The sequence below is a fragment of the Mirounga angustirostris genome, unplaced genomic scaffold, assembly GCF_029215605.1.
Source record: "Mirounga angustirostris isolate CCGP_5_RB_7025 unplaced genomic scaffold, mMirAng1.0.hap1 SCAF_4, whole genome shotgun sequence".
NCBI lineage: Eukaryota > Metazoa > Chordata > Mammalia > Carnivora > Phocidae > Mirounga > Mirounga angustirostris.
Window position 1 is genome coordinate 42,377,561 of NW_026991712.1, and position 25,283 is coordinate 42,402,843.

The window sequence follows — 25,283 nt, forward strand, 5'->3', positions numbered from 1 at the left end:
AAAAGAGAGCACCGCTGGCTGACTGGGGAAGGAGGTACTAAGTTAGACTCAGTGCTAAGTGAATGTGGAGGCTCCATATGGTGCTGGAGAATGGAGCTGATGATCAGCACTCTGAGCAGTAGGATAGGCATTCAGGACCCCAGGGAACAGAGCTCCGAGTGCATGATGTCCTGTGGACTGGAAGGAAGATGGCTATCTGAGAGATTGTGCAGTGGAGTTCTCAGGCCCCCTCTCCTTTGTCCCTTGCCCTCTTTGAATCGGTGTCCCTCACTGAGTTGCCAAGACTATCCTCAGGGTGGAGAGGGAGTGGAGGAAGAGGATATGTTTACTGGAAACCACTGGGCTACTGAACCTGGGTGAGGCATGACTTTCCTTCAATGTTAAAATAATCATTTATCTATCATTCACTAATTCATTTATTTATCAAACATCTATTGGGCAAATATCATATACCAAGTGCCAGAATCACTATATTGTGTAATAGAGATCGACAATGATTTAAACATGATTATTGTTCTCAAAGAGATTCTAGTTTAATAGAGACAGTCACATATGTAAATAATTGCAATATTATTATAGGTGCTGTCATAGAGAATATACCGGACAGAGTGAAGACATAAGGAAATGGAGTGATTGAATTTTCTGACCAGGGAATGGAGCTGGGATGACTCAGAAAGGACGTAATGCATAACCGAGTCCTGAAAGACGATTAGCCAGGAATGTGGTTTGCAGAGGTGGGCAGATGCCGAGTCATGAGGAAACTTCTCATCAGGGGGTGTCTTTGTGTGGGGGATAAGAGGGTCTTTATAAAAGGTCTGGGGTCAGAGAGAAGGCAGGTATCTGGAAAACAAGGTTTCCTTGGGTGAAAGATTATATGCACTTGTTGCAGAGTTCCTTCCAAAACTCCAAATTCTACCGGGAAGAAGAAAGTGTGGTCTCGATTTTGACATCTTTGTCTGTTTTACTGATCTTGGGCACCTAAGTTTTTGCCTTCTTGTGGGGCTCCCAAATGGATATCATCCCATCGTGTTCATATAATGTCCTGGGCCTCCCCTCTGCTAGGAGGGATGACTTGGCTGTTAGCTAGCACATCCTCCGAAGCCATAAATGAAACCTTGTTCTTTGCAGGTATTTCTGTTGTAGGAGATACTGAATCTTCCTACTCATCCACGCAGACAGGAAGTTTTTGCTCTATATGCAGTTGTGATTCTGCTGGCTTCCATTTTGTGGGTTAAAGAACAGAGTTTTTCTGTATCATAAAGCAAGACAAGTCAGCCACCCTAAGAGCTCACTGTGACATGGGAATTATTTGTAAGATATCATACAGGTTTAATTTGATTTATACTAGATGAAAGCATTACCACAGCATGTGTGAGCTTAGAAGAGGAGAGGAAATCCCTTGCTTTATTTCCTACTTGGAAATACATTTTTTAAAAGGTCAGACCCAAGAGTGAAATCATGGAGGTGAGGTGCTAAAAATATGTATTAATTCTATCATTAAATGAGCTAATCATTGTTATACAAAGAAAAAAATGGATGGGATAGCACTTGGGAAAATAGTCTGCTAAGTATTATAATGACAATATTGCAATTAGATTCCAGCGATGTGATATTACATAGTAGAGAAATATTTGGGAGGTTATATTTCTGTGTAAAGAAGTACTCAACGATTACATTTTTCATTACATGAATTTTTATATATTTGTATACATTGGCTTTTTTCCCAGAGAAAAAATTAATACGTAAGATATTTCACTTTGTTAGAAGCCATCTCTAGTAAAGGACTGTTAAAAATAATGAATGTGTGTGAAGAGTATTTGAACTTTTTTTTCTCCTTGTCTCTTCTAAATGTTATAAAGTATAACACTACCACAGGGTAACCTGTATTGGGAGAGTAAACTACCAGAAATTTCTTGATATCACACAGAAAAGAACAGGGATATCAGAGACCAATTTAATGTATTTCTCTTATTTTCATTATTCCTTTAAATTTTAAGCCCACTTCTCGTTCTTTGGCTTAGAACTTCAACTCCAGTATACTCATGAATTCTTCCCTAATTGTTAATATCTGTGGGGTAGAATTCATCGGAAGGCCTGCTCCTATGGCTGTGATTTAGCTCTGGAAACTAATTCTCTACAATGGTTTATTTCATATATTGTTGATGTGAAATAGTGCATACTGCTGAAGGGCAGATCCTATATTCCAAATGTGTTCATGAGTACTAGTTCATTTCGGAGGACATCTGTCTAATGAACGTGTTTTGGGGGGCAAGTTTTATGTACACTATTTGAATTTGAGCACGTACATTAGTTTTATGAATAAAATTATATATTTTTTCAAAATAGATCCACAAATGTTGGAGTCTTTTTTTTTTTTCAAAGATTTTATTTATTTATTCATGAGAGACAGAGAGAGAGGCAGAGGGAGAAGCAGGCTCCCAAGGAGCAGAGAGCCCGGTGCGGGACTCGATCCCAGGACCCTGGGATCATGACCTGAGCCGAAGGCAGACGCTTAACCATCTGAGCCACCCAGGCACCCTTGGAGTCTTTTGTGTGATGAAAAACAATGTCTCCTAAAAATAAGTAAGGCTTATAAATGAAGGTGCTCCAACTAGCTTGACTGGAAACATTGTGAAGTCCTAGGGAGAGCCCCAGAGACTTTGCAGGAAGTAAGCCTGAACTCAAATATCGGTTCTACCATTTGCATGAATTATGTCATATTACATAACCTCCTAAGCCCCTGATTCTACATCAGTAAGATGGGGTTACTAATATCTAATCAAGGGATATTTATTAAGGTTCTTACCATTGCCAGTCGCATTGTGAGTTTTAATAAATGATAGTTATTGTCATTAAATGTAAATTCATGAGTAGCTTTGGAAGACTATCTTCTCTCCTATGGAGGTGAACTGCCTAGATTGTCTGTAAATATAACTTAGTTTATTTTCAGAATATCCCTGACTTGAGGATCTCTGAGAGACTTGTTTTCATATAATCTGTTTAGGTGGCTGTGGTAATTTCACTGGCAGCCCAGCAAGGCAGTTTCCAACATGGTTGGGAAGTTGACTTGAGCCACATCATGTTGACTTCTGACAGCTAGGGCATCAATGTTAAGAAGTACCAGACCAAAAAAGGAAAAAGAAAATGTATATGCAAATTTAAGTATCATACTCCCAAATGTCGTTACATGACATTCAAATATTTTTCTCACAATGTGTGCTTACTGTAGAAAATTTAGAAAATACCAATATAAAAAAGTTTCTTTTACCCATTATTCAGATGTAATTTATAACTGTTAATATTTCAGTATATATCTATCTAGTTCAGTATATATCTATCAGCATATTTTTCCTGGCAGAAATGGAATCACGCTGAACATATTTCTTTGAAGTATGCTTTTTTGATTTAATGCTTTATTATGATCATATTTTCAAGTCTTTAGAGTACTCTAACATATTTTAATGCATGTATGATATTCCAACATACTTTAATCAATCCTCTCCTTTTGGACATTTATGTTTTACCCAGAACTCCTCACTCTTTGTCTGATTGGTGAGCTCAAACATGGGAAGTCACAGGGAATAGTCGTGCAGCAATTGGACTAAGTCAAGGCAGCAACCTGATCAACCTGTTCACATCTAATTATGTGAGTCTGTCATTTCCTCATTACTAAAGCAGTTTGCTTAGGGGTTTGGGTTACTTATAACCCAACGTGTGGCCCAAAGAACAGCTATCTGGTAATCAGAACTTGAAGATTTTCATGCCTAAGATTCTGATTTTAAGACTTTTAAAATCATAAATTCCTCCCCCCCCGAGCTGAAAATTCATACTAATTCATTTTCCTGCAAGCAAGTGGTACAGCATCTTGGAAAATATGCTAAAGTTTATTCTGCCCTGCATGAAAATGAGCTTATGACCAAAGTATATGGCAATCCATGGATCTTTTGTATCACTGTTCTGGGAGATGCAAACTATCCTTTCTCCAAACAAGTTCTGTTCATTGCTATTCCCCCCTCCCCCACCACGTGTCTTTATTTACATCAAGGCTTGGTTTAAAAAGAATTAGAACTGGTTCCCAAGGGTCCTGGGTTAGCATTCCTTCATCGGCCATTAATTCTCTGTGGTGTTAATAATTCATTAAGTCTCTGTGACCTACTTTCTTTACTTGCCCTCCCTAACTTACAGTGCACGTATGTGGACAAAAGGAATTAATAGGTTCAAAATTTCTTTGAAAAAAATACACAAGTACTATCCATTTATTTTTTATCTTTAGCCTTGTTGTCTTGGAAAACTTCAGTTTCAGTTGCCTAAATTTCAGTAATTGTAAGTCATCCTCCTGTGGAAGGTGACACTTGAGTAAAACACTGAAGGAAATGAGAGATATCAGAGGGAAAGTCTTGCCAGGCAGAAAAAACAGCAGGTGCAAAGGCCCTGGGTCAGGAACATGTCTCAGTAATTGCAAATTGTTCAGGTGGGTCTCTGCTGCCTACCACATGATGCCTACCATTCTTTTTCTCTTCTACTTTGAATCCTTGTAGCCATGTCTTCCATCACTGCTGATACTCAGGCCACAGGTATGCTAAGGACACACATCTGAGCACTACTGTTAGTGCTGTCCTCACAAAAGCCAATGCCTAAGGACTGATGTCATGATACTCTTCCATAGGAACTCTGATGTTTGATTTTGAATGTGCAGAAGATATGGCCATTGCTACCATCATTTGTCAGTGACTCAGATAACACAAGCACCAATCCCACTGAAACATCTCACATATTGTTCTTTGGCTCTAAAAATATTTTCTGTTCCATCTCCCCCAAACTTACTTGACCCTAGCTAATTCTTATTCTTCCTTAAAATCTCAACTTAAATGTCTCTTCTTCCATTTGTAAGCTTCTCTGCTCTGTCCCTGTCCTGTCATTTTTGAGATCATGTATTACTGAGCTCATGTCACTCTTCTGCTCAAACACTCCGGTGGCTTTCCATCAAGTAAGAATAGGTTACATTAGCCTATTGGGTCCTACCTGATAGGCTTGCCCTCACCTTTTCTCTCTGGCCCCACTTTCTACTATACTCCCATCTATTCATTCTACTGCTCCCTGCACATACCAGACATGGTCCTGACTCAGGGCCTTTGCACCTGCTGTTCCTTCTGTCTGGAAAGCTCTTCCCTCAGGTATCTCTCATTTCCCTCAGTGTTTTACTTAAGTGTCATCTTTTCAGGTAGACTGTCTTTGACCAACTTATCTAAAATTTCAATGTACCTCCTTAGTCTCGTATTCCCTTCCCTGATTTATTTGTTTTCCTTTAGAACTAATTACCTTATAAATATATTACACATGTTACTTACATATATTCTCTCCCCACTACTCCCCACTCCCACCAGATTGCAAGTTCAGGGTGGGCAGGGATTTGTATCCTTCGTTAATGTAACTGCTGTATTCTCAGTGCCAGGAACTCACTAATTACTTGCTGAATGATTGAACATTGCATCTATGTATGCATTTCTGTATGCATTTATTTTCTACTTACTTATTAATTTTACTTTGTTTTATTGAAGATTCCTTTTCTCAGGACCCAGGCAGGAGGCCAAGAAGGCTGAGGCAGGGAATGATCTGAATGAGGGTTGTCTTGCTGAGCTCCTCAGAATTGTTACTTACCCCATTCTAAATCATAGTGTCATTCAAGGAAGCTCTTGATTCCATACACCCTGTCCCCATAATCTTCCAGGCATTTTCAGGAACACCCAAATTCTGGGATATAAAGCTACTGAGACCCCTTGTGAATTTAAGTTAATAGAAATGAGTGAACACTCATGTATGGTAGGGATAAATTTCTATTGTAACAAAATTTAGACATAGGATAGCAACTAATTCTGACATTCTCATCAAACTTGTAAAAAGAATATATATTGGGATATATAGATGAAAAAAAAAACCTCTTTCCCTAAATGTTAAAAATTCCTTTAATAGTGAAAAATCAGCACACTAGGTCTTTTATTCCATTTAAAGAAAAAACTTGTGATGCAGGAATGAGAAATCTAGTATGTTAAAACTTATAATAATATATTTTTTAAGGCTTGAACCATAGACTTTTTTGATGGATATGGGCAGGTTGTGCCTTTCAAACAAAATTTTAAAAATTCCTGTGATGTTAGTGGGAAATTGCTCACTACTTTGCTCTTCAAATGGCATCCTTAGCTCTTGAGAAAGATTTTTGAAAGCCTTTATTTGATTCTTGACAGCTGTGCGTTCTTCCAGGCTTCCAGATGAGACTCTATCTTGTCTAAATGTAAATACCTGGTTACTTGACTCCCTGTCATGGAGGGCAGTTTATTCTTTTTGTAGGAAGCTTTGATTTTAAAGAAAGAAGAGACCGAGGGCCTTTCATTAGCAGGCAGGCTTCAAACTGTTTCCAGACCCTGTGTTTACTCCTATAGAGCTGACTTTGTTTTCATGCCCAACAAGTTTGAGAAAGCAGTAAAAGCCATCCGGTAAATGGGTCACTGATAGAGAAGTGGGAGGTCACTCTGGTCTTGCAAAGTACAAAACTGCTGCTCTCCCAGGAATATGGACACCAGTGGGTCAGTTGGGGAGGGCTCCAGCTTCCTCTTTGTCCTGGGCAATTAGGATCACAGGGTATTCAGGTCAGTAGGTGGGGAAGGGCAGCGCTGGGAGGAGGAAGGGTTTTGACTTTGTCTTAACGTCTTGAATGAGGGGACCTTAGAAATGTCTCTAATAACATACACAGGCACACGTCACACACACACTCATAAGGCTATTAAATGCTTCCCCCTCTTTTGGCTGTCGGGGTGGGGGTGGCCTGAAATTGCACAACTGATGCTGTCATTTCTGCAGCACTTCTAGGGAAGTATCTAGGTGTTTCTCCCAATATCTCCACTGCAACTTCCAAATCATAGTCTTCCTGTGTTAGCTGAAAGCATTAAAACCAGAAATTACCATAATAGTGCTATTTACCCCTCATTTCTGGAGCTACTAGTGCTATTTTTCCACTGACTTTACAGAATGCATTTCAACTGGCAGTATTTTTGGTCTGGTAGATGAAACTCAATTGTACTTAAAAAACACGGTTGAGCATTGTACCTGAAGACGAAACCAGCAGGCTTGTCATTTCACAAAAGGGACTTCTAGAGGTTGCAGTCCCTGTAATCGGAGAGTATTTCATTTGGTGTTTGATGCTGTGGACTAATGCCTTATTTCACAGCTAATCATCTCCATGTGCTTATGTAACTGGACCAGCATTTGAATGAAGACCGCGCACTTCACTTCAACAGCGCTACAAACCAGGTGTAAGAAATTTGGTTTTGCTTTATGTAAAAACAGACCTGAAAGTGAGGGTGAGTGGGATATCAGCCCTGGAAGATCTGTACCAAGAGGTTGAAAGAAAATAGTGGTGTGTGTGTGTGCGCGCGCGCGTGCACGTGATAACCCCAAGGTTGTTAGCACAGATTTACTTCATTGATCTTTTATGCTCAGGCATAGCACTTGGAGACTCTCTCTGAACTCACAAACAGCCCTGATTATGGCGTTTGTGACGATGCCACAGGGTCTTTGCATTATTTATCCCCGTCTGCTTTACTCATCCAGCTTTCTGGGAATATTTTCAGATGGAATCACTAATTAGCACATATGTGGAAACTTCTCAAAGCAGTTTGGCCCCCTCCTCATTACTTTTTAATTTTTTTTTTTCTATCTGCCTAATGTATGTCAAAGATAACATTTTACATGGTGGGTCGGGGAAATTTTCACATTGAAATGCACACGTTTTGTGGAAAAAAATTAGTCACGCAGGGGACCTTTTAATATGATCAGAAAGAAAGCAGTTCAAATGCGTACTAATGGAGAATGGTGTTAGTTTGGTCCATAACGTGTTCTATGGAGTATTTTATTAGTTGACCTCTAGGAGAGCTTTCTAAAATTGCCTCAGAAATATGTTAACAGTCCTGTAAACTGTGCCTTTATCGATCAGTGCACATCCTGACTTTGCTAGATTACAGTGTGACCTCCTTCTGCTTCCCAGGCTTTGAATTTTATACATTTTTGGGGCACAGTATTTTCCTAGTTAGATCACAATCCACATGTGTAAGGACATGGGTTTTTTTTGTTTTTTTTTCTTTTTGAAACACCAAGGACTATGTGGAAACGAGGTCTCCAAATTTTTGTATCTCCTTTCCCAGGTTTCTTCCTATCACTCTACATCAGAAAAAGAAATATTTCCCATGTCTTACAGCAAACACAAGGCATGAAATGTGAATTCTTAGGCAATGGCATTTTTAAGATGACAGAAAAATCTAGGTTCAGCCAGAAGAGAAAATATTAATACTGGAAGAACTAAAAAAAAAAAAAAAGAAAAAACCCCGAAAAAACCCATGGGGATATTTAAAAATAAATCATTAAAATAAAACAGATCTCTTAACCAAAAAATGTAAACTTGGCAATGCTATGTTGAATTAGGCAGGATGTTATTTTCTGTGTAACATAGGCCTACCGAATATATATTTTGTGAGTGGAGCCGCAGGATGCGTGTGCGAATCATTGGATTGTGGTCTCTAAGGGATCTGCTACACAGTTTATTTATTACAGTTGCATTTGCTTTCTGAAGAACTCAGTGTAAATGTGGGTGGAAACCCTTCAGAGTGTTCTCTGCAGAAGTCCAAAACACCATCCAAATACAGTCTTTTAGACGGTGCAGTTTAACTTCAGGCATGAAATGTCTAGTCATTTGGTGAAGTGGCCATGTTACGATCATCATCTACAGGATCTAATAAATGATATTAATTGAAGAGATTTTTTTTTCCTTTTTAACCTACTGTCAATGGCTCTTATTGCATTTCTATCTCTAGTATCCTAAAGTCTAGTGTTTAAAGCTTAGTCTGGAATGGGGACTTAAGATTCACTTATCCGCTGTAGTCTTTTTTTTTATTTATTTATTTATTTATTTATTTGAGAGAGAGAGAGAATGAGAGACAGAGAGCATGAGAGGGAGGAGGGTCAGAAGGAGAAGCAGACTCCCCGCCGAGCAGGGAGCCCGATGCGGGACTCAATCCCGGGACTCCAGGATCATGACCTGAGCCGAAGGCAGTCGCTTAACCGACTGAGCCACCCAGGCGCCCTGTAGTCTTTTTTTTTTTTAAGATTTTATTTATTTATTTGTTGGAGAGAGAGAGAGAGCACAAGCAAGGGGAGAGCAGCAGAGGGAGAAGCAGGATCCCCGCCGAACAAGGAGCCAATATAGGACTTGATCCCAGGACCCCAGGATCATGACCCAAGCTGAAAGCAGACGCTTAACTGACTGAGCCACCCAGGTGCCCCTATCCGCTGTAGCCTTAAAGCCTTGCCCAGGTATCTGGGACAACATGTGGACCCATCTTCTATGCCAATTCCATTCTCTGAGAGTGGCAGCCTATAGACTTAGTGGGAAAGTGTGTTGGGATCTAGAAGTAATACCCATAGTCATTACAGTAAGGAATTTGTGATAGTAACAATGCATATGCCAGGCATTTTCCATCCCTCATCTAAAAATTGACATTCAGTTGTGTGAGCTTGCTAACTTAACAGCTGATTTACAGATGAGAAAACTGCACCACATTTTGTTCCAAACTCAAGCTAATTCAAAATGTTCTAAATCTGTGCTGTCCAATATGGCAGCCATCAGCTACATGTGGGTATTGAGCACTTGGTATGTGTGGCTAGTCCAAATTGAGGTACACTGTAACTGTAAAAATACGTATTGGGTTTTGGAAACTTGGTATGAAAAAGAGAATGTGAACATCTTACTAATATTTCTTACATTGTTACATGTTGAAATGATAATATTTTGGATATATTGGGTTAAATAAACTATGTCATTAAAATTAATCTCACCTATTTCTTTTTACTTCTGAGAAATGTGGCTACTAGAAAACTTAAAATTACCTAGGTGGCTCACATTTCTGGCTCACATTATATTTCCATTGGATCATGCTGCTCTCAATTAACATGTCTTCTCTTCTGTCATTAGCTCTAATGTTTAAATATTTTAAACTTTAAAGACAGATTGTGGTTTCTTTTCTACAAATCTGTAGAAAGAAATTGTTCATTTTTTCCCCCCAAAATATTTATTTTCCAGGCTGCTTTATGCCTTTGGGCCTTTGCTCTCATGTGTTCTTCTGTCTGGAATGTCAACATGCCCCCAGCCAGCCACCTAGTAAAAGCCCACTCACTTAGTTTTCAAGATTTACCTCAAGTATCACTGTGGTATCATGCCTAAAATTAAGGCCCAGTACGATGTGCTGTCTTAATGCCTAGTGAGGTTAGCACGGCCTCCAATGGCCTAACCCCAAGTTCCCCTCCTCACTCTGCTCCTGCAGAGAAGGTCCCCGAGCCAAAGAGCCCTCCTTGTCAGGGGGACCAAGCGTAGCTCCTGCTTATCCTTGAGTAGTGGGCTTCACTTCCCTGCCAGCCACAGAATTACTCAAACAAGCCAATCACAACCTCCTGTGGGAACCAGGGGTGCCCCACCTTCTTGGTGCTACAAAGCCTGCCTCCCACAGTCTCGGTCATCCTGCTCCAGAGTGCAAGGCTGGTATGATCTCACATCATATGTGGCATCAGATGCGGCACCTTCCTCCCCCGGGATGTGAGTCCATGTGACTAACAAACTGTTGTCCACCTAGCCTGTCCAGGGTTGGTGTCATGTGTTCGGAAATCCCATTAACCCGAGGGTGGAATCTCTTCCTCACCAAGAGGGTGAACAGGAGGTGATTAAAACAACTGCCTTCTTGCATAAGCCTTCCCTCATCCAACTCTTCCAAGGTAGAATTGGCCATCCCTCTCCTTTGCCATACTCACTGTACTGGGTGTCCCTCTATCTCTTGCTTGCACTCATTTGCTTATGCATCTTGGTCCTTGTATTAGAAACTGAAAGCTGATTGAAGGTAGAAGAATTTCTCCTGTGTGTTTATATTGCTGGTTCCGAGGGCAGTGCTGGTACATAGCAGGCACTCAGTAAATATTTGATGAATGAATAAATTCCGAAAGCCATTGTATAGCTGATGCTGGTATTAGGAATTTCCTACTTCTTAAACACAAAGAAAAAAATTGAATTTTCCTCAGTCTAATAATTGCTAGTGGAGGGACAGGGAGGGTATCTGCTTATGCTGCAATCTGCTAAGGAAAAGAAGAGGTAGTCTGAGGTAATGGGAAGAGAGCTAGTGACTTATACCTCTTCTCCTCCTGAAAGCTCTGTGAGTGGTAGAAAGAAGAGGATGATTTTGGAAATAAATTCAGAGAAACATCATGTACATAAAATTGTTTGATCAACCACACTCTATTTTTTAGGGAACCATAATTTAAATAAAAAGGTATTCTTTTTAAGTCTAAAAGCAAAGAGGGGCGCAGCTGGTTAAGCATCCCACTCTTGGTTTCAGTTCAGGTTATGATCTCAGGGTTCCGGAACCGAGCCCTGCTTCTGGGTTCGTGCTCAGCACAGAGTTTGCTTGAGATTTCTTTTTTCTCTCTCTCTCCTTCTGCCCTTCCCGCTCGTGCTGCCTCTCTCTCTCAAATAAATAAATAAATCTTTAAAAATAAATAAATAAAAGCAAAAAAAAAGTGCTCAGTGTGATTATGGATAACTCAGATTTGTTTCAGAGGAGAAGTCCACGTCCGTGGAGGGAAGAAGCTTAGAATAGGTATGCATTTGGTGGGAGAATGATAGGATGAATCTAATCTCATAGAAAGAACTGGGCTGAATCCAGTGTAGTTGGCAAGCCTGGGCTTGTAACTGATAAAGCTTTTACAAGGCTAGGTCTTGCTCTCAAGCTACTATGGTGCCTGTACTCTAGGGACATTAGGACCTGCAAAGTCTCAGATGGAAGGAGTCCCACTGAATCAGTCAGTAGCCTTTCTCTCAGCCCCTTCCAGGGCCAGACATCTGGTCTCCCACTGCTCCTCTATGGCCCTTGCCCAGAAGACAGGAGGCGCATCCAAGGCCAAAAACCCTGTTGCTCTGCTATTTCTCAGTTTTCTCAAATGTTCCCAGTTGAATGAAACAGTGATGGCATTATTTTCTCTTTGCAATCTGATTCTCTCCTGTCACTTATCTGTACAAGCTGGACTTCTCCAATTAATAAATGACTATTAACAATTAAAAACAATCGAAACTGTAAGATAAAATATCACAGTCTGGTTTAACTGCATTAGAAATTAATAGTGAGATGACTTATATTTTTAAAATGTCAGTAGTCCTAACTGACAGCCCTAACTATCCTAGTTAGGAAGGACTTTCTTTTGTTTCTCATTTTTATCTATATGTATTTTTCATGTTGAATTGTCCTATCCTTTACACAGTTAGCATTATAGTAGATAGTAGATTGTTTTCATGTCTTCACTTAGCAACAACAGCTAAGTGGAGTGGATTGTGGTCTCTAAGGCCATTATATTAGTCTCTAAATGGCTTTGGAGTATAGCTGGTCTCCGGCAACCTTCGTCTGGACTCACTGTTTCCTGACGGAGCTGCCGGGGCTGGGGTAGTATAGGAGTGGAGATGTGGCAAACCAGTAAACATGCCCCCAAAGCCAGAAGGGATTCAGTAGCTGGGCTCTCTCCTGGCTAAGTTTCAGCTCCCAAATACTCTATTTCGCTGATATTCATGGCCTCTGGCCCAGAGGATCTTCAGGGTGGGAAGATAAAATTTGGGGTTTATATGTCTGAGCTTCAGTTTCTATCTCAGCCTGCAGACTGCCCTCCATTTAGAATTAAATTAACTTAAAAAGAGAGTGCAAGTACCTTGTTTGAAAATCTGTTCAGTTTGCATGGTAATCTAATTTTCAGCCCAGATAGATTTGGCCTCCCTGTTGGATAGTGTCTGGTTTTCATTTGCCGGGTGTTGTTCACAAGGTCCCAGGACATTGCAGGAGGCTGCCAACAGAACAGCAGACCTTGAAAGGCCAGACCCCATGCATATTTTTTAACTTCAGAGTCATAAGACTGGCCTCCAGCTCTGCTGCAATTACCCTGGTTTTAAGAAGGAAGGCATGCTTTCTGTTCTGCAAAGCATCTTGTATTATTTTTTAAACATTTTTCTTTTGATACATACCCAAGCACCACACATTTTTCCCCCTTAATTTTTAAACCCACGTACACTTCAAGGGAAATTGAATCCATATGTTTCTGATTCATTTACACACAACTCATCAAAATATTGTTTTAAAAGAGCTAGACTCAAATCCCACAGGGGCTGAGCGGGTTTCAGACTTGGCTGAGGGCTCTCGCTTCCCTGGTCATGCTGGATGTGAGCAAACCCAGCTCTGGTGAAATGGGAACCCTCACGCTTCCCAGAATCGGCATCTTCCTTTGAGGTTCTGATAGAACATGGTGATTTCTTCGCCTGCGGTCGGCTTTCATTTGCACAGTTGCTATGACCCTTGGTTGCCTTAGCCCAGACAGTGGGGAGCAAACCAATGGGAAAAGTCACTCTTTACATCGTTCTAGCCAAATTGGAATGATCAGAAATCTTCTGGGGAGGCTATTGATGTATATTTTCCTGCCTGATTATAGACTCATAAAAATCATGGAGCTGGTAGGGATCTTGCAAAAATCATTCTCCTACCTTCACATAGGCCTCACAAAACTCCTAAACGAACAGTAAAGCTCTCCTAATTATGGTCACCAGTACTGTTAGATAGTAAATGCTGGTTCTTATTTCCTTTTGATCAAAGCTCCACAACTCTCAATGTCAGTAACTCTGTTAAATTTAGATATATATACAAGGTTTGTATGCTTGCCCTCAACTAAATTCTTGAGGTTCCACTAGTTCTCAGATAATGAACTGTGAAATTGTGCCATTTGGTTCCCAATAACCGTTGAAGCGAGCATGGAGACTGGCAAGACAGCCAGCAGTGAGAAGCTTTGTCTGTGGTTAAGAACTGTTCTCTTATGCCTGACTTAATCAGGAAGCTCAGTTGGAGGAATGGTTGAAAGAGCTGTCAACATCTGGACATCTCTGCCATGAAAATTCCCAAGGCGATCAGAGCATAAAAAAACAGTGTTTGGGGGTCCATTCTTCCATTGCCGATACAGAAGATAGGAATAGCGACGTTGCAGGCACCATCGAAAGGTGAGCAAGGTGCCTGAGATGCCCAGAGAGGAGTAGGAGTTACTGACCCTCCAACAGGGTTCAGGACTCCGAACGCAGTACATTTGTTAATTGGCAGGGGGGCTTCCGAAACACAGGGCATCTCTCTCTGCTACCCTGAAAGAACAGGTGAACTTTTCAGTAGATTTTTTGATTAATGTCAATTAATGTAACCGCTCTGAAATGGTGGGGCCTCATTAGTATCAAAAAGTTCTGTGAGTTGGCATTAAAATGGCATCAGACATTCAGCTAAATTCCTGCTTTCCTCAGGGGCCGCCAGCTTGTTCAATTTGCCTGGGGCTTTTGACTCAACAGCCTCTTCCCACATTAAACAAGTGAATCCTGGGCACTCTGGTGGGTTCACAGATCCTGACAGATGTTTCTTCACAAAAACATGCAGGCCCGACATCCCTTGAAAACCTGAAGTAGATGAGGTTCTTTCTCTTTCTTCAAACTTTCTCCACATTGCTCGTTTCCTCATTTTACTCAAATCCATCCGAAGGACTCTGCCGAGCCTGGCCCCAAAATAACATTTTGTGTTATGACATAGATGTGTGGGGGCATTTAAAGATGTGTTTATTCTTATTTTTATTTTTCTCTCAGTTACTCAAGTGTGAGAACTGTTTATTGGCCATGGATTATTCCTCTGGGTGATTCTTTTCTGGCATCATATTATGATCTAAATTTATTATGATTGGGTTGGTTGGTGTAGCTAAAAATAAAAAAGGACAACGGGGCATATCACCAGGGCACACTTTGTATAGGCTCTAGAAAGCAGCTTTTAAAATCAGCTGAATCGCTTAGCAACTGTATTAGAAATGAAACACATCCATTTCTAAGTATTCAGAATCTGGGTAGAGTACATGATTTTCACAAGACCTTGCTATGATCAGGGTGTAGTTAGGCATGAGATTTGTGTCCCAGACTTTCTTTTGAAGAGTACTACTAATAAAAATATCAGCAGCTGCTGCCTTTGGCGCCCAGACATGTGTCCAGTCCTACGCCTAGCACATCATTTACATTACCTGATCAGATCACGACAAGCAGGTGAAGTGCTCATTCTGTAACACCCATTAGACAGATGGGGACACTGAGGCTTATAGGAGTTGAGTTGTTGTCTCGTTTATCCGAGACAACAGGGCTAGTAAATGGAAGAAGAGGGACTCAGATCCAAGCAACTTTGATTCCAAAGCCTATAGAGAAATGAAAAATAAACATGAAATGAGAGAAAATCAAATAAAATGGCCTCAGAAGTAGTAGGCAGTACTATTAATTATACTTTATTTTAAAACATTACATAAGAAAAGAGGACTTTTGGGCGCCTGGGTGGCTCAGATGGTTAAGCGTCTGCCTTCAGCTCAGGTCATGATCCCAGGGTCCTGGGATCAAGTCCCACATCGGGCTCCCTGCTCCTTGGGAGCCTGCTTCTCCCTCTGCCTCTCTCTCTCTCTCTGTCTCTCATGAATAAATAAATAAAATCTTAAAAAAAAAAAAAGAAAAGAGGACTTTTGCAAAAGTTAGGTATTTTTCCTTTTAGGTGACTATCATGCAGAAGAACAGGATGTAGTGCAGAAACCAGCCTTCTGTGACCTTCTCCCTGCTGTCCAAGCCATGCACCCTGTCTTTCTCCCCTGCAGAGTCACCTCCCCTTCCTGGGCTGTATCTTTCTCCCCTGCCAGACGGTATTGCCCTCCGGGGAAGGGCCTGGGTCCTCCGGTACTCCCCGTGCCCGGCACACTGCTTGGCGCGACTGTGTGCCTTTCAGTGGGTGGTTAGTGAACGGGGATATTGAAGAAGCTGAGCAGCTGCCCCTGAAGCCGGAAGGCCGTGGAGAAGAAAGAACAGGACTCTAACATGAGCCATCTTCTACGCCAAAGCAAAACCATCTTTAGGTAAGACCTGACTCAGGCTACCAGTTAGCAGCTCCGGCCTACCTTCCACCGGAACAGCCTCTCTTAGAGGTATAGTTGGTGCCATTTGTCTTTATTTTATTATCAGACAGAGTTTTCCAGCATCTTCCTACGTAGATGGTTTCATACTTTCCCCCCTACTATAAAATAGGTGTGGCTTTTATGGAGAAACTTCTGGCTAACCTTTGGGCTGTGTGGATGCTTAAGAAAATCATCAATGTTTATTAAGAACTTACTTACTTAGACAAAAGAGATCAAAACCCTGCTACGCCATGCTTTGTTCAAAATGAAAGCTGTTGGCTGGTCCCAGCACAGTCTCTTGGTACAATCCAACCGACACCCCTCTCCTTTCAGAACACAGAACATGACACAGGCGGACAAGCAAACATAATTAAACACTGGCCCAGATAGGGGTTTTCTTAATTAGTTGTGAGTTTCTGTAATGAAAATACCTGGAGACTTATCTGACTTCAAAGTCCCACTAAAGCTGTGCTGCTTCTGTTGCTTTGAAAATTTGGGAGTTGAGGACTCCTCGCCTCGTGCTTCTTAATGATGATAATTATATGATATGCTTAAAAGGGCTTTTGATCTTGGCCTCTCAAAGCACTCAAGTGAGGCATCAATTCCCTCAACCCCACTCTGAGGCAGGCCTTCCTTGTTTACGGACAATGCGGGCCGACATGGACGTCACAGGTGTCGCTGCCTCGCAGAGAGACAGCGGCAGCCCCCGGGGGGGTGGGGGGGAACGCACCTTACTCGTTGCGATCTCCAGCCCAAATAATAATCCGCGGGCGTGATGGCAACCCCTCACCCACGTAGGGTGTTTTAGATAGCTTCTAATCTCATTTAAACAGTAACAAAGAATTCTTAAAGGAACCAAGTAACTCAGCACCCACCACACCTGTGGCATGGGTAATAGAATTTCTCACTCTGTCTTTTCTTCTCTTTTCTAACAGTTTCTCAGAAGGCAGGGCACCAATCAGGTGACAGGTGTGCGGAGTAAATCTCATCTCGGGCTGCAAGGAGCGATTCCCTACCTTTCCTGCAGTTCCTCAATCTTGCTCATGAAACAATTGGTAGAGTCCAGCCTTACACATCTGTAACTGATTTGGTTGACTTTGTACCTCGCTAGCATGTTAGCTTCTAGGGTCATCATCCATGGAGCAGGTGACAGACAGACATTAATACCTATTATGGAAAACTGAGTTGAAAGTTATGGAGTTAAAGCTGGGTTTTGGCACCAACCTTTCCAAGGAAATAAGCGCTATCGTGAGCAAGTTGAAGTTGAGTGAGAGTCTCTCCTACATGCAACAGTTTGTACATTTCTTTACCTAAAGTGATTAAATAAATCTTCGATCTGAGCAGATGGCCCACGAGTCTAATTTGGGTGGCCTCTCAAGATCCATACAGAAGAGAACTTGATAGAGTGGAATAAAACATGAAGAGCATCCTTGCTTGCTCATCAGCAGATCCTAGAGTACCATGCCCTCACCCTATTCCTACCTCAGAGGAAGATGACCAAGGATCCAGTGACATCAGGGATGAGTGTTATAAACACATATAACCGGGAACTTTGAGTGCATTGGAAGAGAGGCTTAATGTCAGCAAAGCACCCCCATTTTGCATACCCAGATCCACGGAAAGGCTACAGAATCCAAGAAAATCAACAGCAAAATAAATGAAACAAAACAGAACAAACCTAGATCTTATTTGAGAATTGTTAAAATTAGACCAAGAGTAGCAATGTTATTGGAATTACCTTGAACATCCATATAAAATGTACATTTTTTAAAAAATCTCAAAGACCGTGGTGCATTATTTTCTATGTGGTGAGGGGGTTTGTAAAGTTAAGGAAAAGGAACAGCAGCTGATGTTTATTATATTCTTTTCCTGTGTGCCAGAGTTGTTCTAAGTTCTTCAGGTGTAATCTTCACATAAGCCCTACAACGTAGGTGTTGTTTTCCTGGTTTAGAGATACAGAAACTGAGATTCAGGAAGGTTAACTAACTTGCTAGAGGACAGTGTTAATAAAAGGGCCAGGATTATTACTCAAAACTGTCTGACTCCAAAGCTCACATTCTTATCCAGGAGATTATTCTGCCTGGAGGATGCAATTTGAGTTGGAAGACAGGGGAGCTGGGACCAATAATGTTAGCACAAGAAAAATCCATCGCATCATCTCATATATTGTTCCTTCTATAGAGAGGTAAGCACACACATACAAACACACACACGCGCACGCCCACACATATGCACACAGAAGAGAGAGAAAGACATAGGTCATATCATTATATTTTCTAAGTCTGGGAAGTCTTTATAGATTAGCCTAAGGTCTTAAAGTTATCACAGTGGGTGTTAAATAAGTACTCAAAATATAACCAATAATCAAGCATTAGACACAATAATACAGACACTATTTTTTTGGCCATTCTGGTCTTTAAGAAAGCAAAACCCTGTGTTGGCAAAGATTATTTAAGTTTTGGAAATGAGGTAAATGCAAGTCCTTGCAATGTCACACTGGAACATTCTGTACCAGGCCCTTTTCAGGGTTAAATCTTTGCTTATCTCCTGTTTACTCTTGGTGAGGGCTCAGACTCTATGAAAAGCATAAGTCAACTTCGAGATTCTCATTCGGGAGAGATGGAAATGATCCTGTCCACAGAGTAGATAACCCTAAAGCTTATGACTGTGTTGTCCTGAAGGACATTGGCCAGGTCTGTCTTTGAGCAAACCCATTTTAACACACCTTAGCTGAGTGATGAGATGAAACTCTGGTCCTCAAATTTGCCTTTGAGCCAGACTTACCCCCCCACCCCGTTTCCCTCATTAGCAAGTCAAGTGAACTTTTGACATATGCTAACTTTTTATTTGTATAAGAGTCATGCACTTTTACTTGTTCAAAAATTAAACTCTGATGTCTGACAAAGCTGAGTAGGTGAGTGAGATACATCTGAAATGGGATTTTAATGACAGGTGCAGTACAGAAGACCCCAGATAAATAAAAGATAGGAGATCAGGTACATTAGAAATGCCTTAAGCCTATATAGTTGAGACCTCAACACTAAGCAAGCTTCCATCTCCGCTCGGGCAGGGCCTAGCGTCTTTGCTAGAGAAAGCTGGCAGGGGCCAATATATCTAATGTGCCCCCATTGAAGAAGACGCAGACTTGATATCTAATCTTTTCCCAGGTATGTGAAAGCAGAACAGAGCACACTTCTGCCATCTCTTATCCTCTAAGACTGAATAGATCAGAGCGAGCCTGATGTGCTACATGCATGCCAACGGAGAGGGATAAAATGCTCAAAGTTGTTTCGGGAAGTCAAAGGTCAAATTATTCCGGCAGTTATCTGCGATGATCTAAGTGATATATTTTAGAGAAGTGTTTCTCAAGTAGGATATGTGGCCTGCTGGAGAGCAGCAATTACCCTCCTAATGGACCACAGACTCATCCAAAATGTAAGACATTTTTTGAGTGTGAATGAAACACAGTTCTTTAGAGTTCCTCTTTTATATGTGGCCAAACCTACTTGATAGCAACCTATCAAGTTTTAATATTAAGAACAAAATTAAGACTCACCAGAGTTTACCAAGGACTCAAAAGTAGACTACATCCTGCACTTACTTGGCAATATGTCAATTCTGGGAGAGGAAGGGCTTTGCTCTGTTTACTGCTGTATCCCCAGCACCCAGAGGGATGCTCAGCACAGCTAGTAGGTGCTTGATGAATGAGTATGGACTGAACTATTTGAAGAGATTGGGGCTCCTCCCTCACATGTGCATAGGCGTCAAGTTTTATTTCCCACAATTTTGGGGAAGGATACATTGTTACTAGAACATCCACAGTTCGTTGTGATTTTCAATTGCTGCTGATCTTGCTTCAGAATTATAAATTACTGTTAGTTTGGCTTCATCATGACTAATTTTAGTATGATGTGGGTTGTTTGGCTAACCCTACAATATGTAACTCTGCACATTTGCATCAACATTATTTTGGTCTATAATTTTCCAATAACTAAATTTTAAGGCATGCCTGTGGTGAGTTCAATAATGAATCATCTATATATCTAGAGATAAAACAGATACATGCATCATCTGCCAAATTGTGTTGCTTTCACTAGTTATGTGCTGTCTATCCATTTGCTCTACTTAAATAAAATGCACTATCAAATGTAACAGAAGTACTAGATTATTTTTAACTTTGTGTCATTGTTTTATAATATAAAGCTGTAGTAAGCTTATAATTAGTTTCTGAATTTTGCTCGTCATCTTCTCTCATCAGTCACTGGGTTCCTGAACACTGAAAGTTAGGAACAGGTGGGAAAGGAGGGTATGTGTCCTACCTACGTGGGCCATAGTGTCCCCCGGCCCACCTAACTGTCTGTGTTCACCGAAGAGTGAGAATCACTATTTTGGAGCCCAGTGCTTATGTATGTAGACACTGGCCAAAAGCACCATCTAAAAAAATACCAAAGAACCACAAAGTCTTCAGAGAATCCCTCCAAGCTCACCTCCCGCCTAAATCGATGTTCCTTTTATTAGTTTCCTCAGGCTGCTGTAACAAATCCTCACAAACTAGCTGGCTTAAAACATCAGGAATTACAGTCCTCATAGTTGTGGCCAGAAGTCGAGATCAAGGTGTTAGCAGAAGTGGCTCCTCCATGCCCTTCTCCTAGCCTTTGGTGGTTGCTGCCCAACCTTGGTGTTCCTCAGCTTGTAGACACAACACTCCAGTCTCTGCCCCTGTATTCATGCGGTGTTCTTGCCTGTATGTCTCTGTCTCTGCGTCCAAATTTTTCTCTTCTTACAAGGATAGCATTCATTGATATTCTTTTTTTTAAACTATTTTTTTAAAGATTTATTTATTTATTAGAGAGAGAGAGAGAGAGAGCATGAGCAGGCAGAGAGGCAGAGGGAGAGGGACTCCCTGTTGAGCATGGAGCCCTACACCGGGCCCCACATGGGGCTTGAGATGGGGCTGGATCCCAGGACCCTGAGATCATGACCTGAGCTGAAATTAAGAGTGGCCGCTTAACCAACTGAAGCACCCAGGTGCCCCTCATTGATATTCTTTTAATGACACCAGTCATTGTTTTAGGGCCTGCTCTAATCCAATAGGACCTCATCTTGATCATATCTGCAAAGACCCTATTTGGAAATAAGGTCCCATTTACAAGTAGTGGGGATTAGGACTTGAACATATCTTTCTGGGGGACACATTTCAACGCAACAACATCCTTATTTATTGTGTTTTTTTTCCTGGTTATTATTCTCTTGGCGGTGTGTCTTGTCTTCTTCTCCTTAATTAACCCCTTTTGTACTTGAAGGTCCCTTGGAACCTTCTGGCTTGACCCCCATCCAACACCCTGCAGCCCACACACCTAAGATGGAACTATGCTTATACAAAGCAGGCCCTTGATGAATATCTGCTGGCATGACTTAGTGGCTCCTGAAGTCTCCAAATGATAATTCTCTTATTTGAAAGAATCAATACTCCAGAATGCCCAAAAAATGATCACTAATCACAAAAATGACAAGGATTTAAAATATATTTTAATTTTTTTTTCACTGAAAACAGCCATATTCTAATAGCCATTGGAGAAGACAAAGCATGTGTTGTTGGTCCACTAATACACTTCTCCATGGCTTGGTGCCTCATAAGTTCCCTAAGGCATACCTAATGACCTGTCATATGACATACCTTATTGCATCTTTTTGTTGAATCGCGCTCTAGACAAACTGAGTTAAAGCACATACATGACTTTTTAACGTGTGACTCGAAGGGCATTTTTATTTCTTATGTTCACTGGTATTTTTTAAAGTACGTCTAAGTTAATCTAAATGAGTCTGTTGAGAGCCCAGAGAGTGGCTGCACAGTGGAGATTGGACCGTCTGTAGCTAATTGCCTTCCTATGATCATCAATGTGCATAGAACGTGGATGTTCTTCTTGGAGAAACACTGGCATTCTTCCCCAGGTCTCGTAGAGCCACATGTTAGAGAGTGACCTCAGCAGGAGATTTTTATCAAGTGCATATAGTTATCTTAGTATTTGCCCTTTATACTAGAATTACCTGTTTCTAGTGGTCTGTACACTAATTTTGGAGGTATTTTAGCAAAAGAAATCATGTCATATTTAATTTTGTATTCTTGGTAGAGTGGTGTGTGAGTCGATTAATAACTGTTGAAGTAAGTTCAACTACTTTCAAATACTTTATTACTCTAGATGAAACAGAGCAAAGCATCATCCAGAGGCAAAACGGCCCTCCAAATGTTATTTTGTCTAAAGAAGACAAGATCAAAGAATAACGATTAAAGAAAAGGTTGAAGGTAAAGCCATGAAAAAAGTATACTGGATAAATATGAGGTAAAAGAAAGTTGAGTACAGTATAATACCAGAAACATAGATTTAGTAAAAGCAGTAGTCACATTGAATTTAATTAAGATAGATTATTAGAATAACACAATTAATAAGCTTTATGTAGTAAGTACAAATTCAGGGGCACCCGGGTGGCTCAGTCGTTAAGCATCTGCCTTCGGCTCAGGTCATGATCCCAGGGTCCTGGGATCAAGCCCCGCATCGGGCTCCCTGCTCAGTGGGGAGCCTGCTTCTCCCTCTCCCACTCCTCTTGCTTGTGTTCCCTCTCTCACTGTGTCTCTCTCTGTCAAATAAATAAATAAAATCTTTAAAAAAAATAAAAAAATAAGTACAAATTCAGAAATTCACATTCTTTTCAAGCATATGTGGGATATTTCCAAAAAATTACCATATCGTAGTCCAAAATGTAAATTTTAACAAATACCCAAGAATCAGAATAATTAAGATCACTTTTTTTTACTATAATGGAATTTTACTAGAAATTAAAAATAAGAAATAAACATACAGCCAAAAGAAGGCCATACATTTGGAAACTAAAAAACACACTTCTAAATAATGCATGGCTTAAAGAAGAAATCATTATGAAAAGAAAGAAAGTATTTAGAAGGAAAATAATAGAACTATCAACATCAAGACTTGTGGGATGAAGCTAAATTAGTGGTTGAGGGTTATTTATAGTTTTAAATGTCTATCGAAGAAAATCAGAAAAATTGACATTTACAAGCTAAGCTTTCAACTCAAGAAATTAGAAAAAGGGCGTCACAGTCACTCTAAAGAAAATAGAAAGAAGGAAATATAAATGAGCATAAACTAAAGAAAAAAAATTTAAAACAATAGAAAAGATTGACAAAAGCAAAAACTGATTTCTTTGAAAAGACTAATAACAGTAAGAAACTGCTGGTAAAATCAATCAAGGAAGTAAGTAGAAAATAGCAAGAAAGTAGAAAAGAGTAATGTTAGACATTTAAAAATGAAAAATAATAAATAAAATAGAGATGAAAAACACAAAAGAATAGTATTCACGACTTAATGCCAATAAATTTGACATCAGTTAAATGATTTCATAAAAAATTACAACAATTGCCAAAGTGAACTCAGGAAATACTGGAAAATGTGAATACATAAAGAGTTTATATCAATAATCAAAAACCTACCATGAAGGCGCCTGGGTGTCTCAGTTGGTTAAACGACTGCCTTCGGCTCAGGTCATGATCCTGGAGTCCCGGGATCGAGTCCCACATCGGGCTCCCTGCTTAGCAGAGAGTCTGTTTCTCTCTCTGACCCTCCCCCTTCTTGTGCTCTCTCTCTCTCTCATTCTCTCTCTCAAATAAATAAATAAAATCTTTTAAAAAACAAAACAAAACAAAAACCTACCATGAAAAAATACCAGAGGCAGATGATTTTATAGGTGAGTTTTCTTCAAAAGAATAAATAGCTTATATATTATACAAATTGTTTCTGTAAACAAAAAAAAGCTGGGAACTCTTTTTATGATGTTGTATAACCTTGATACAAAATCCAGACAATACAAGGAAGGAAATTTATAAACTAACCTCATCTACAATAATAAAGGCAATAACCTATATTTAAATTGAATACTTAGTATGGTATGAGCACTTTATGTGCATTGTCTCATTAATACTAGCAACAACCTTAAGAAGTGAGTAGTGGGTGCTATTTTTGACTCTAATTTCCAGCTGAGAAAACTGAAGCATACATTGTCAGAACTTGGCTTTTAATGCCAAAATCATAATTTAAGGGAATCAAATCAAGATGTACACACATACATATATACATAATCTACAATATGAAGTGACTAAAGATGGAAAAACAACTATATTCATGTTGAAAATGAAATATGACACCTGTTATTATCATTAGTGTATGAATCAACATTGTACTAGAAGTTTTTTCCAATATGATAAAATAAGGAAAAGGAATGAAATATATATGAACTAGAATATAAGAAATAAAAATTGTTCACACATGATATGATGGCCTACACAGTAAAACTGAGAGGATCTGCAAACTATTAAAACCAGTAAGAGTCCAGCAATGATGACAGGTATATAAACTATAAATAAAAATCAATGTGTGCCCCTATAACCAGGAATACTAGAACAAAAAACATCATTAAAAAAACATAGCTATTAAAAATCATGATTGTAAAGAATGTTTAATGACGTAGAGCAATGGAAAGATAATGATGATGTCATGTTGAGTGAAAAAAAGCCACACAAAATTTTATTTATTCCTACATCATCATTTTCTTTACAATACATTATAAAACTCTATCTTGCACAGGTTTTGGTTGTGATTCCCTAATATATGGATATGAAGTCCAGTAACATGTCAAATGAGTCATAGGAATTGGTAGGATATTTTTTCTTCCTATTTCCTGCATCTTTCATGTGTTTGTGATGCGCTATATTTTGAAAATGAGTAAAAATCTTATGAAAAAGTTTTAACTGAATGTGCTGAATAGAACCTAAAGAAAAGTCTTGGACAAATGCTTTCGGTGAAGATGGTCATAGTTCTTGAAGGGAAAGAAGAAGACTTAATTGGGATGCCCTTATAAAAGCTGGAATTCCGGTGTCAAATCAAGGCAATGGCTTTGGGGAAAGGAGATTCATTGGTACCCTAATTCCTTGAAACCATTCATTCCCCAACACTTTCTAATGCCTGCTAAATGATTCCGTGCCCTGGCCAAAGCCTGCATTGGAAAAAGAAGGAAATGGTCTAATAATCAAGGTAATTGATAAATCTGTTGTTGGTTGTGATTTAAATTAAGTGTAAGATGGACACAACTGCACCAAATCTACACAGAGCTTTCCCTCTATCAAAGTTGCAAGTCTTAAAAAAAAAAAA

The 25,283-nt window shown here is 40.0% G+C and overlaps 1 long non-coding RNA gene across 1 annotated transcript in view; it reads left to right on the forward strand.

Moving 5' to 3' along the window:
- Nucleotides 1-3,466: 3,466 nt before the first annotated feature.
- LOC123860512 (uncharacterized) overlaps nt 3,467-25,283 on the forward strand; it is a 112,358-nt gene continuing 90,541 nt past the window's right edge. The window contains exon 1 of the long non-coding RNA XR_008507661.2: nt 3,467-3,646. This is a non-coding gene — a long non-coding RNA (uncharacterized LOC123860512). The remainder of the gene's footprint in view (nt 3,647-25,283) is intronic.